Here is a 12,023-nt window from a genome sequence, read left to right as displayed (position 1 = left end):
CCCCACCCGCGTCACAGGTTGCATCGGGCCCGGGCTCTCCCTTTAATTAGAAGGGAGCCAGGGCACGAGGCAAGCCTTGGCAGCGTTTTTTGTGCTTTTTTTCTTCTTTTTTCTTTCAGGCAGGAGCGAGGGAAGGCAGGAGGAAGCAGCCGGAGCAGGCTGATTGGACCGGGGTCGCGGCGAGAGTTAGCTCCGCCCCCCCCACCCGCGTCACAGGTTGCATCGGGCCCGGGCTCTCCCTTTAATTAGAAGGGAGCCAACGGCGCCCAGCCGTTCGGCGCACGGCGAAGGCGAGCGGCAAAGGCGCTCGCCTTAGCGAGATCGCCTTTGCGTAGGAGCCTTGCGAGGGATCCAGGAACGCCAAGTAATTAACTTTCTTTACTCTCTTCTCTTCTCTTACCCACAGCAGGAGCGCACCAGCACTTCGAGAGAGCGATGGAGGACCCAGGATCCCAGAGGTACTTTCCAGTGTACTGCACAGAGTGTAATATGTACGACTACCTCCCCTTGGGAAGGCGGGAGTACATATGCAGTCGGTGTCAGGAACTGGAAAGCCTGAGGATGGAGGTCGGCAGATTGAGGGTCAGGGTCCAGGAACTGGAGGGACTGGAGGAACTGCGCAACACAGAGGAGACGAGCTGGTCAGCCGAGGACACGGACGGAGCAGGCCCCATTGTGGATCAGGTGAGGGACCTCGAGAGATTCATTGAGGAGGCCTATAGAAGGAAGGTGGAGAAACAGGAACAGCAGCTGCACGGACGGATGTCGGCAGATGAGACCCAGGACCCACAAGGTGACACCGGGGAAGGACCTAGCGGAGGAACCACACAAGAGGAGGAGACCGTGACTCACCGGGACCCCGAGGGAGAGACACTGCACTACACCGAGGACACGGACCTGAGACAGAAGAGGTTGCTGAGGAGAGGGAAGTCTGCTATTGTGGTGGGAGACTCGATCTTGAGAGAGGTGGATAGTCACGTAGCTGGAGGAAGGGAGGATCGGCTAGTGACTTGTCTCCCGGGAGCCAAGACACGAGACATCACTGATAGGATCGAGAGGATCCTGGACGGAGCAGAGACAGAGGAGACTGCGGTGATAATCCACGTCGGAACGAATGATGTGAGCCGGAGGAACTTCAGCATGGCCACACTGACTGACCAGTTCAGGGTCTTGGGACGAAAGCTGAAGCGGAGTACCCGGAGGATAGCATTCTCAGAGATCCTGCCTGTACCGAGAGCAGATGCAAAGAGACAGGCAGACCTCCAGGCTGTGAATGCATGGTTGAGGAGATGGTGCCAGGAGGAGGGCTTCCACTTTGTGAGGAACTGGACGTCCTTCTGGGGAAAGAGTAAGCTCTACCGGCGGGACGGCCTGCACCTGAGCACAGCGGGAACTAGACTACTGGCAGCCAATGTGAGGAAGGAGATCGAGAGGGCTTTAAACTGAGGAGAGGGGGAAAGCCGACAGCCGATCTGATGTTGACGCTTCGGACAACAGTATCCAGAACAGATGCTGAACGGGCTGACTGCAAGGAGGAAGTAGAGAGACCGGTGGATCTTATGATCAGACAGCGAGGGAAACACCAGGTAAGGGGAGCTTGCTGGGAGGAGACTAAGGGGCATGGAGTCACAAGGGGACTGGGTGGCACGAGGGCAAAAGCTGAGGGCAATATAGAGGTGCCACAAGGCGAGGGGGATCAAACAGAGGCTCAAGGGATGATAGCCCAGGAGTGGGCCGGTAGGGCTAGAAAACCCAGAGGAATAGCGGGGAAGTGGGGTGGCGGGGATGTGGAGAAGCTGAAAGCTAAGAGGGTAAAGGCTGAGGGCAAAGCAGAAGCACAGAGAACAGAAAAAATGCCCGAAATCCAAGAGCAAGTGGCCCAGGTAAATGCAAAGGTGGAAGAAAAACGACGGAACCTGAGGTGCTTATATGCAAACGCAAGAAGCCTCAAGGCCAAGATGGGTGAACTAGAAGTCGTGGCCAAGGGGGAGGACCTGGATATAATTGGAATTGCAGAAACCTGGTGGACAGAGGAAAATCAATGGGACGTGGTGCTGCCGGGGTACAAGCTTTACAGGAGGGACAGGACCCACAAGAAGGGAGGAGGCATAGCACTATATATAAAGGACTCTATCCACTCGGTCGGGATAGATATGGCAACAAAGGCAGAGGGGCTGGAATCACTATGGATCAAATTACCCGGAAATAAGGGTGCAGGCATAAAACTGGGGTTGTACTATCGACCACCTGGTGCGCCAGAGGGAGTCGGACACGACTTGGAAGCAGAATTGAGACAGGAATGCAGGACTGGAAGTGTAACAGTGATGGGGGACTTCAACTACCCGGGAATAGACTGGAGTACTGGTCACTCCAACTGCACTAGGGAGACAGGATTTGTAGAAACTGTGAAGGACTGCTTCATGGAGCAACTAGTCAAAGAACCGACGCGAGGGGGTACTACTCTTGACCTCATCCTAAACGGATTAGGGGGGCCTGCTAGAGGGATAGAAGTGGGAGGACCACTAGGCAATAGTGATCACAACACGATCAGATTCACATTAGAAAGAGAGACACCCATAGTAAGGAGGACCGCAACAACTGCACTGAATTTCAAGAAAGGGAACTATGTTGCTATGAGGGAAATGGTGGGGAGGAAGCTCAGAAACATCTTTAGGATGGAGACTGTGGGAAGCGCCTGGACCCTATTCAGGGACACCCTGCAGGAAGCACAGAGAATGTACGTCCCCAGTTTCAGGAAAGGCTGCAAGAACAAGCGATCAAAGGACCCAGTTTGGATGTCAACAGAAGTAAAGAGGGCGATAAAGGACAAAAAGGTATCCTTCCGGAGATGGAAAAAGGACCCAACGGAGGAAAATCACCAGACGCACAGGAAATGCCAAAAGGAATGCCACCGGGAGGTTAGAAAAGCAAAGGGGGAATACGAAGAGGGGCTGGCCAGAGAGGCGAAAAACTTCAAGGCATTCTTCAGTTACGTTAAGGGAAAGCGACCAGCGAGAGAGGAGGTGGGGCCGTTGGACGATGGGGATAGGAAGGGAGTGATTAAGGAGGATAAAGAGGTAGCTGAGAGGTTGAACACGTTCTTCTCGTCGGTTTTCACGAGTGAAGACACATCTAATATACCGGACTCAGAGGAGCTCATGAGTGGGGAACAGGCTGAAAAATTGGATCACATAGAGGTAAGTAAGGAGGATGTCCTCAAACAGATAGACAGGCTAAAATGCGGCAAATCGCCGGGCCCGGACGGGATCCACCCAAGGGTTCTGAAGGAACTAAGACAAGAAATAGCAGGCACAATCCAGCATGTTTGCAACCTATCCTTGAAAACTGGTGAGGTACCAGAGGACTGGAAATTGGCGAATGTCACACCTATCTTCAAGAAGGGATCGAGGGGTGACCCCGGGAACTACAGGCCGGTGAGCCTGACTTCAATTATAGGGAAGATGGTGGAAGCTATGATCAAGGACGGCATTTGCGAGCACATCGAGAAAAATGACCTATTGAGAACAAGCCAGCACGGATTCTGTAAGGGAAGGTCGTGCCTTACGAACCTTCTGTACTTCTTTGAGGGAATAAGCAGTCGGGTGGACAATGGGGAACCCATAGACATCATTTACCTCGATTTTCAAAAGGCTTTCGACAAGGTGCCACATGAAAGGCTGCTTAAGAAGCTGTGGAACCACGGGGTGGGAGGGGATGTGCACAGATGGATCAAGCACTGGTTGTCGGGCAGACTGCAGAGGGTCGGAGTAAAAGGTCAATATTCTGACGGGCGGGGAGTCACGAGTGGTGTACCACAGGGGTCGGTGCTGGGGCCATTACTCTTTAACATATTTATCAATGACCTGGAAAAGGAGGCAAAGTGCGAGGTTATAAAATTTGCAGACGATACCAAACTGTGCGGCAGAGTTAGGACCAGGGAGGAGTGTGAGGACTTACAAAGAGACCTGGACAAGCTGGAAGACTGGGCAAACAAATGGCAAATGCGCTTTAACGTGGACAAATGCAAGGTCATGCATATAGGGAAAAAGAACCCGTTGTTCAACTACAAATTGGGGGGGGTATTGTTGGGAGACAGCAGACTTGAGAGAGACTTGGGTGTGCTGGTGGATGCATCACTGAAGCCATCTGCACAGTGCGCAGCAGCCTCGAAAAAAGCCAACAGGATGCTTGGCATCATAAAGAAGGGCATAACAACCAGAACAAGGGAAGTCATCATGCCATTGTATCGGGCGATGGTGCGTCCGCATCTGGAATACTGCGTTCAGTATTGGTCGCCGCACCTCAAGAAGGACATGGCGGTACTTGAGAGAGTCCAAAGGAGAGCAACGAAAATGGTAAAAGGGCTGGAACACTGCCCATACGCCGAGAGGTTGGATAGGCTGGGGCTCTTCTCTCTGGAAAAGAGGAGGCTCAGGGGAGATATGATAGAGACCTTCAAGATCATGAGGGGCATAGAGAGGGTGGATAGGGACAGATTCTTCAGACTGAAGGGGACAACAGGTACGAGGGGGCATTCGGAGAAACTGAAGGGAGATAGGTTCAGAACAAACGCAAGGAAGTTTTTTTTCACCCAAAGGGTCGTGGACACTTGGAATGCGCTACCGGAGGAAGTGATCAGGCAGAATACGGTACAGGGATTCAAACAGGGATTGGACGGATTCCTGAAGGATAAAGGGATCATGGGATACTGAGGGAGGAGCTGGGATGTAACACAAGTATAGAAAACTAACCAGGTAATGAGTATAGAAACCAAACCAGGTCGTGCATGTGCAAGACCGGAGGGTTAGGACCTCGATAGGAAGACAGGACTTAAATGAGAAACCAAGGTGGCAAGGGAGCCCCTTCTGGTGATACAGACAGGTCGTGACCTGTTTGGGCCGCCGCGGGAGCGGACTGCTGGGCGGGATGGACCTGTGGTCTGACCTGGCAGAGGCACTGCTTATGTTCTTATGTTCTTATGTTCTAAATGGTCCTTTTCTGTTGCAATTTTGGGTTTCATCTCCGAGTCTAAACTTTCCTTTGGAATCTGCTCTGCAACAGGAGGATGTGTGTTACTCAGAGTCATAGGACTGCTTATGTTTTTGGTGCATCAAAACATTTTCTGCTGCTATCCAGCTGAAAAACAAGGATTTTGAGATGCTCCTTTTAAAGTTGGTGGTGCAAATACACTACTATGCATTATTGACACCACACCCCATACTTGTCTGAGGGCATTCTATATTTAGCATTTGTTTGAAGGATGACTAAAGCCTATCTCTATGATTTAGATGTGACAGGAGAAGCCAGAGTGCCTTTATATGATTGCCTGAAGTCCTTAATATCCCTAAACAGTTGATGGCTTGATCCATCGACTGTTTAGGGATGTATGGAACTGCTGGAATGTATGTAAGAGGATGTGGAAGAATTGACAAAAGTTCAAGGACTGTTGGATGAATGTTGTATATAGTTGAGAAGAAAATATATAAAGAAGCAATGTATGAAAATGTGGTGAAATATACTGATGTTTAGTTCAAACCACTGCAAGGCAGACACAAACCCCCTTGATATTCAGCACTATTTAAATCCTGACCAGTTAAATAGCGTTTGACCGACTAACTGCTAATATTCAGCGGAAGAAAGTCAGATATCTCTGCTGAATCCTGTATATACTTGAATATAAGCTGATCTGTTTTAGCCGGTTAAGTTATTAGCATTTAAACCCCCTCACCCCAGATATTCAGTGCCATTCACCAGAAACAGTCCGGTATAGGACACCTGGGCTCACTGCCGACCATGGGACTTAGCCAGGCGGCCTCCCACGGTCTGAATGTTGGCCCCAAAGTATTGTGTCAACACAGCTCAAGTATTTATAACATTGCAGTGTGGTCGTCAAATCTGTCCTTGAAGGATCAAACTGCTTTGGTATCTCCTAGTCAGGCGTTTATGAAGCTTAATGGAGGGCATAATTGTAAATATCTACAAAACTAAATCATAGCATTCTAAAAAGGTCCTTATTAATATTTGCTTACCCTTTTGAAAAACATTGAGATCTGATTTGTACAATCTCCAGTGTTTTTGAGACATATCCAGATCCTCTGAAACAGAATTGATGCTCACTGACTCTCATGAGTGTGAGCCCCATGTTTCTATGAAGATGGCAAAGAAAGGCTTGCTACCATATTGAGCAGTAGATACCAATATTGTTGAAGGTTAAGGCAAGGAACCATATTAAGAATCACCATTCCATGCTTCATGCTCTCTCTCTCTACTGAGCCATCTTTTCTCCTGTTAGGCAAAGTGATTAAGGGGCTAATTTTCAAGTATAGTAGCTCTTTCTTCAATTGTTAATAATGTTGTCGATTCCAAAATTTATGAATGATTTCCCAAGTCCATTCGAGTTTGGAGTTGTTGTATTTCATTCTCTTTTACTAGATCGCTCCCTAGTTATTTCTTTGTACCCAAAGGTAGGTAATAAATAAAGGAAAAAAAAAAAGAGGCTAGTTTTCAAAGCACTCAGACACAAAGTACCATAGGTTTCTGTAGTACATTGTGTGTCTAAGTGCTTTGAAAATAATCCCCTAAATCTGTCCCACTGCAGAAGAAGAGGCAAAAATTCTTACTCCTGGTCTGTAAAAGATTGGAGCATGCAGACCATCCTAGCTTAAGGGCTTTAAGTTTATTTTAAAAAATTCAAGTTGATTTTTCCCTGGGTCCTATTCTTCTAGCTTTTAAACCTAAGTAGTGCTGCGTATGTCTGGTAGCGCTATAGAAATAATTAATAGTAGTAGTAGTGGAACATAAATGCCATCACAGGTTCAGCAACCTTTCTCGGATAGTGACCAATCCAGGGCACTTGGAAGTACAGTGGAACCTTGGTTTACGAGTATAATTAGTTCCAGAAGCATACTCATAAACCAAAATACTTGTATATCAAAGTGAGTTTCCCCATAGAAAGTAAGGGAAGCTCGCTTGATTGGTTCCACCTCCTCTCCCCCCACCCCCTGGCCACTGTTGCTGCTCCACCCCACCACATCAACAAAAGACCCCCTCACCCCCGAGGCTACTGGTATGCTTCCACATCCCCCCCCGCGAACCGGCATCGCCACCCTACCCGCAAACGCCCCCCCCCCCCCGTGAACTGGCATCGCCCCCCCACGTGAACTTACATTCCCTGCCCAAACTGAATGCTTACACCCAATGTGGCACCAGCACGCAGCACCAACCCACAGGAGGTGCCGGTGCCCGAAGATTGTGCCTCTCCCCCGACTGGGCCTTGAGCATCTGTGAGAATCTTGGAGGAAGGCGGGAGCCAGAAGGCTTTGAGCATGCACAGATGCTCAAGGCCCAGTCGTGGGAGAGGCACGATCTTCGAACACCGGCACCAGCACTTCCTGTGGGTTGGTGCTGCGTGCCGGTGCCACATTGGGGGTAAGCATTCAGTTTGGGTGGGCAGGGGATGCCAGTTTGCGAGGGGGGGTGAGCGTTCATGAGGGGGGGATATGCCGGTTCGCGGGGGGCCTGTTCGTGGGCAGGGGGGACTCGCAAATCGAGTCAATGTGGCACTCGTAAACTGAGTTTTGATTGTACTTAGAAATCCTAATGTGGAGAATCTATTCCTTGTCCTCATTCACAAAAATAAGATGTCACAAATTTCATTTACCTAGTAATTGTCTAGTCTAGTCTAGTCTTCGGTTTATATACTGGATCATCTCCTAACGGAGCTCGACTTGGTTCACAAATAATTAAAGACCAGAATACATAAAAATGAGAACATGAAAAAGTGAATGTTAAAGTGCTATCAATTTGTCAGTTCAGTAGGTAAGCCATTGTTAAATGAGCTGTCCTCTAGAACCTGTTTTAACCCAGCTAAAATAGTGACGTCATTCACATCTTCAGGTTAAAATGGTTTATTACATGATACACTTATGCACATAACTTGTAATTAATTTTAAGTAGTGCCAATAATTGCTTGTTGAAATGCCAATTATTGGCACAAATTAGCCTGTTATTCAATTAAATTGTGCTCGCAAATTGGGTAGATGCACAAATTTGTCTGTGTAATTTTCAACACTTTTTATAGAATTAAGGTTGATATGCACAACATTGCTATTTCAAGCATTTAGGAAGCAAGTATCATGCATTTTTGCCTTAATGCACCTTAGTAACTACCCCCTTCATTATCATATACTCTATGGGGCTCATAATAAAAAACAAAATGTCTAAAAAGTGGCCTAAATGGGTGCATGGACATTCAAAAAGCCTGATTGTCCAAGTACCCATAATCAAAGCTGGATTTAGACGTATCTAAAACCAGCTTAGGCCTTTCTCCTGCCTCTAAACGCACAGAGAGAAAAGAGGCATTTTTAGAGGAGGGGAAAGGGTGGGCGGTGGGCAAGAGGTGGGCCGACCTAGACCTAGGCGTGCAGCAGGTATAACCAAAACTTTAGGCAGGTTGCCTAGTCGGCACTTATACGTTTTGACTTAGATCAAGTCAAAACAGGTATAAGTGCCGAAAAGGGGCCGCTGAGCTGATCGTGGCTGCTGCGATGGCTGAGAGATCGTGGCTGAGAGATGGCTCATCTCCCCTGCCGCGATCCACCCTTCTCCCCCCGACAATGATCAGGGTAGGAGGGAGCCCAAGCCCTCCTGCCCTGCGGCACCCCTGAACCCCCGATGAAGATCGGGGCAAGAGGGAGCCCAAGTCCTCCTGCCATCGATGCAAGGGTTAATTTTTAAGGGTTAATATTTTGTTTTCAAGAGATGGCTTGTTCAATGAGTAATTTTTACTGATAGCAGCTGCAGTTTCTCTAATGTCCACATCTACTTTGAATGGGTACGACAAGTACTCCACAACTGTTCCAATTTTTGGGAAGTCACAGAATCTATTTTTGAATTCCTGGATAACAGAACAGATTTCTGTCACATACTTCTCATTCTGAAAAACAAAATTTAGATATTGTCCCAGATGGTCCTGTGTATTAGGAAAATGATCAAAAGTGTTGTTTGCAAGGTCAGTCATCATTAGCTCAAATATTGTAGGATGAAACTGTACTCATCATCTTGCCAATGCATTTGTAGTTCAAGGTTCATATCACTTAGTTCGCCTGTAAAGTCAGCGAGAAATGTCAGATCACATAACCACTCCTCATCTTCCAACTCTGCTTGGTCATCTCCCCTCTCCTTCAGAAAATTCTTATTTCATTCAGCAAATCACGAAATCTTTGCAGAAATTTGTGCCTACTTAGCCACTTACATCTGTGTGCAAAATGATTTCTGCTGCCCCTTCATCAAGAGTAAGATTGAAAAGCCATCTTTGAAGTGATTTTCCACGAACTGAATTTACAATTTTGAAAGTGATGTCCATGACAGTCAGTGTATTGAGTCTCTTGCTTGCCAAAACTTGCTGGTGAATGATGCAGTGGTATGAAAGGAAATCTAGGTAGTCATGCTGTCTACAGAGGGCTATGAAACCCTTAACATCACCTGTCATTGCTCAACATCACCTGTCATTGCTCTTGCTCCATCAGTAGTGATAGAAACAAGTCTATGCAATGGAAGATTACACTTTGTCACAAAAGAATGGAAAGAACTGAATATTTCCTGACCAGTAGTTCTCCCTTTTAAAGAAATCATTCCAAGTATTTTTTCTTTAACATTGAAGATTCAAAAACCATCCGGACAAAGACTAGTAACTGGACTATGTCTCTTATGTCTGTAGATTCATCCAGTTGGAGTGAGAAAGCAACACAATTTGAAACATCCTCCAACAATTGTTCAGTTGTGTCTCCACACATCTTTTCTATTTGCCGAACAACAGTGTTTCTTGACAATTGTACATCTTGAATAGCAGCTATGATTTCTTTCTTATTTTTAAATCCTTCAAAAAGATTGTCAGCTGCTTTTTTTTTTTTTTTTTTGTAAATCTTTATTAATTTTCAAAACTTATACAAAGTGCAAACAAATATACAATCAGATATATTAAAGCGCTTATATTCAAAAAATTATTAAGACAAATTACCATATAACCCCCTCCCTCCCTATCTGGATGTGTGTAGAAATCATCTAGGAATTAAGGGTTTAATCAAGTCAATCAATCTTTTGTTTAACAAAAGCCTCCAATGGACCTCATATTTCTTTAAACCTTTTATTATTTCCCAGTTGTTATGCATTCATTCTTTCATACCTATAATACAAACAAAGTCAGCTGCTTCAAGAAAACAATCTTTTAGAAATTCCCCTTTAGTGAAAGGTTTGCATTTCTATGCAATCAGGTTGCTGACCTTGAAGGATGCTATGATTGCATTGACTGAATGTGACCTTGGCTTCACCAACTGTTGCTTAGCAAATTTTGATTTAAATTCTTTGAGCTTCAGTTTATGAATTTCACTTTTGTTTGGAAAGTCAGCATCAAACTTATTGCTATGCAGAGCCCTTTTTGGGCAAGGATACTGGGGCGTTACAAATTAGACAGCAACACTTGTCTTTCACCATGATGAAGAAGTAGTCCATTTCCCATTCATCAAGAAAGTGGTAGGTTTTGCTCTTCTGTGGAACACTCATCTTCGTTATACTGGGGTGGCTGAATGTAAGAAGGCCAAATCTGCTAAGTTAGTATAAACACTGGCTGAATCTGTCACTCTCCCAAAGTATTAAAGAGCAACAGGAAAAGTAAAAATAAGAATTCATCATACTGGCACCAATAATCAAATACCACCAAACAATCATCAAAAAAACTCAAAACACCTGTCCAGCAAATCAGATAAAATCAAATAAAGTGCTCCCCTGTGAATTCACGGTCGGTGGTTCACGGTCCTGGTCATTCATGGTATTTTCTGACCGTGAACTGCCGACCAGGAGAGGACAGGTGAAGAGGCAGGAGAGAGCAGCCAGAGCGTCAGCGAGTGAAGGAAATCATTCGCTATATGCTCCGACTGCCTCTTCCTGTACTGAAGTCAGGCCTCACCAATCAGGAGCTGCTTTGACACACAGCTCCTGATTGGTAAGGCCTGACTTTAGTACAGGAAGAAGTGGTCGGAGCATACAGCGAGTGATTTCCGGCTGCTCTCTCCTGCATCTCCTGCTGCCCTCTCCAGTCACCCCCACGAAAAACCGTATTCGTGGTTTTTCAAGATTCGCGGAGGTTCCTGGAACGGAACCCCCGCAAATATCGGGGGAGTACTGTACCGCCAAATAAGTTCAAATACCACCACACACGATTTAATAAAATCTGCACACAGTGTAGAATCAATGCAAAGGCAAGGTGAAATAAAATTGCAGTGTAGAATCAATGCAAAGGTTAGGCAAAATAAAATTGCAGAAGCAAGCAAGAGACATAGTGGTCTGAACCATTCGAAGGCAAGGCATAGGCAGTTTAGAACAAAATTGGAAAAGCATGCCAAAATCACCAAATTCTTGACACTTTGTTGTGTCTGCCCGAAAACGTTTAATGAAAGCGAATTATAAAGCGACCAACGACCAGCACATGACACAATTAATACGGTAAGTGTATTCAGGTAAAACCTTGCTTGGTATATAACACACTTCTAATGGGTGTTGGGGTGGGGGCAGGAATGGATGATTCTGAGAGGCAGGAAACCAGGTATGATGCCAGGCCTGTGTCGTATTGTTGCGGGGCACGGGTGGCGGCCCTCTGGGGTACCCATAGACTATTGGCACGAAAACAACAAGCGACACCCAATACACCCGCAGGCAATATTCCTGCAGGCAGGGAAAAAAGACAGGCAAAGGATCAGCAGCAGTGGCAAGCCCTCGGCAAATGACCTGCCGGCACAAGCTCTCTCCTAGCGACAGGGCAAGCTGCTGAAGAGATGGAGCCAAGTGGGGCTGGCGATCTACCTCTGACCCCTCCATGTTGGACATGCCTGCTATAGTCATTAGGATTTTTCATCAGCTACCTGCTTTTAATTTAGCTAACTACCATAGTACATTGCAACATGGGGGTCCAGTCTTTACTTGAAAACTATGGAAGTTTCTCTCCTCCATTGTTATGTATGGTCACATGA

General features: G+C 46.6%; 1 protein-coding gene across 2 annotated transcripts in view; it reads left to right on the top strand.

Moving 5' to 3' along the window:
• Positions 1-12,023, top strand: part of LIMS2 (LIM zinc finger domain containing 2) — a 98,545-nt gene that overhangs the window by 25,074 nt on the left and 61,448 nt on the right. The gene's annotated exons all lie outside the window — the stretch shown is intronic.

This window comes from Geotrypetes seraphini, chromosome 9 (genome assembly GCF_902459505.1).
Source record: "Geotrypetes seraphini chromosome 9, aGeoSer1.1, whole genome shotgun sequence".
Classification (NCBI taxonomy): Eukaryota; Metazoa; Chordata; class Amphibia; order Gymnophiona; family Dermophiidae; genus Geotrypetes; species Geotrypetes seraphini.
The sequence above is the reverse complement of the archived record's forward strand: the minus strand, read 5'-3'. Positions and strand labels throughout refer to the sequence as shown.